Below are 2,208 nucleotides of genomic sequence, written 5' to 3'. Positions count from 1 at the left end.
AGGGAAGGAAGGATGGAAGGAAGGAAGGAAGGAAGGATGGAAGGATGGAAGGAAGGAAGAAAGGACAGAAGGAAGGAAGGATGGAAGGAAGGAAGGAAGGAAGGATGGAAGGAAGGGGAAGATCCACATAAAGACGATAGCAGGGTCCCTGCACAGGACTTATCACACCCCGTGTACCCCCAGAAAGCCCGGGATTGCCCACAGCAGTCCAATTCCAGAGCAGCTTTGGAATGCATTCATTCGTTGGTTCAACAAGAATTCACCGAATGTTTATTTCATGCCAGGTGCTGTGCCGGGCGATGAAGGGGCTACACCCCTGCCCTCGGGCTGACACGCCAGTGAGGTGGTCAGACCGACCCAGCAAACACAGCCTCCGGTACATTAGGTGGGGGTGCGTGCCCGCTCGAGAAACAACAAAACCGCGTGGGTGGGGCAGGCGCTTTTAACTGGGTGTCCTCACTGAGGAGGTGACATCTGCACGAAGCTCCGGAGCAGGCAAAGAGGAGTCACGTGGTATGTGGAGGAAGAGCATTCCAGGCAGAGGGAACAGCCAGTGCAAAGCACGGAGGCTTGTTACCTGCAACGAGTGACGCTAAATGTGAGTTGTTCCGCAGGAGTTAAGGTTCTGCTAGAGCCTCCCCCCCCCCCCCAGTTCGGACTTGGATGAGGCACCAGCTGGACGAAGGCATAGGCATGATCCCCAAAACCAACCCCCCAAGTCAGAAGTCTTGGATTTCTATCAAGAGTTGATGATCTCCGATGTTTACCAGAGGCAAGGCAAGGGTCACAGTAGTACATCCTAGAAACTACTTATTACGTGCTTCACGCTATCACATTCACTGATGTAATCCCCAGCGGCATAGAAAATGGTATGTATTATCTCTACTTTCCGGGTGGGGAAACTGAGGCACGGACCGATGAAGTGGCCCGGCCAAGTGAGCAAGAGGCAGCTGTGAGTTTGAACCCAGGATGGCTTTCTGCGGACCCAGACGAACAAGGATCTGGGAGTTCCTCTCGAGGCCGCACCTTGAAGGGTTCGGAGGCCTCCAGGCCTGTTTTTGAGTTGCCGCTGGCCCCGGGGCTCGCAGACGGGGCGGAGGGTCCCAGGTGAGGGGTGGCTGTCAGCATCGGCGGGTGATTGATGGTTTAATCGCTCGCCCCGTGACCCTGGCCCTTCTAGCCCACGCTGCGCTGCGCTGAGGCAGGCGGTCCCTGGCGACAAGCAGAGATGGGGTAATTTGGTTACCGTAAAGAGAACGAAAATTCCAGAGGGAGACAGAGAGAGCGATGCGCCGACCGGGGGCAAAATGGGAGCCGGTTAGTCTGGGCTCGGATGGGAGGGAGGAGGCAGATCCCCAGTCCTTTTGGGGGTGGGGGCCCTGACAGCTCTCCGCCCCTCTCCAGCCTCATCTGACTTCCTGTCTTGAGAATGGAGAAGGCAAATGCCATGCGTGAGAGGCCACAGGGCACGGCCAAGGCCTAAGAGGCGAGGGCAGCATGTGGCCTCTACCTGAACCATCTGAGGGGGACACAGGAGCGAGGCGGGGGCTGCTGAAGCAGGGGGCTGGAGAGGGCGGGGGGCTCCAGGTACCGCGGTCAGAAGCCTCGTGTCATCCTTGACTTGACCCCTTTCTCGCTCTCTCTCCACTCACATCCAAACCTTGGACTTCTGCCCACCTCCGCGGCCCCGCCGGGTCCAGCCCAGCGTCGCCCTCCTGCACCTGCTGTCGCGTCCGGCCTGGTCCCAGGCTCCTGGTCTCGCCTTGCGGTCTCTTCCCCCCTCGGCCCCCAGGGGGCGCAGGTGAGCACCCGAGCCCGCTTGGGCTCCTCTTCCGCTCAGAACTAACGGCCACCTTGGCTTCCTTTGCTGTTGCTGCCGTCGCGAGTTCCCACAGACTTAGCTGCTTCAACAACACGTATGCATCATCGCGGGCCGTGGGGTAAGATATCAGCTGACTGCGAGGCTCGGGGGAAGGAGCCCTTACCTCCTTCAGGTGCGGGCAGAATTCAGTTCCTTGCGGTTGCAGGGGGGAGGTCCCCCTTTCCCCAGTGGCTGCCACCTGAAGCGGTGGCCTGCAGTCCCTGGCTTGTGGCCTCTCCCACCACCTTCAAAACCAGCCAGGAGAGACCTTCTGACATGGCCGTTCTCTGACCCCCTTTCTGCCTCACCCGTCTGCGTTTAAGGATTTGTGTTACGAGATTGGGCCC

At 59.0% G+C, this 2,208-nt stretch overlaps 1 long non-coding RNA gene across 2 annotated transcripts; it reads right to left on the bottom strand.

Moving 5' to 3' along the window:
* Window positions 1-253: 253 nt before the first annotated feature.
* Window positions 254-1,832, bottom strand: LOC122213320. 2 transcript variants are annotated; one of them, XR_006199480.1, is made up of 3 exons: window positions 1,678-1,832; window positions 1,027-1,212; window positions 254-577 (listed from the first exon to the last, which is right to left on the bottom strand). It is a non-coding gene; the product is annotated as an uncharacterized LOC122213320 (long non-coding RNA). The 2 variants fall into 2 exon arrangements; XR_006199481.1 differs by having other exon boundaries at window positions 1,722-1,832.
* Window positions 1,833-2,208: the final 376 nt, after the last annotated feature.

This window comes from Panthera leo, chromosome A2 (genome assembly GCF_018350215.1).
Source record: "Panthera leo isolate Ple1 chromosome A2, P.leo_Ple1_pat1.1, whole genome shotgun sequence".
Taxonomy (NCBI): Eukaryota; Metazoa; Chordata; class Mammalia; order Carnivora; family Felidae; genus Panthera; species Panthera leo.
The sequence above is the reverse complement of the archived record's forward strand: the minus strand, read 5'-3'. Positions and strand labels throughout refer to the sequence as shown.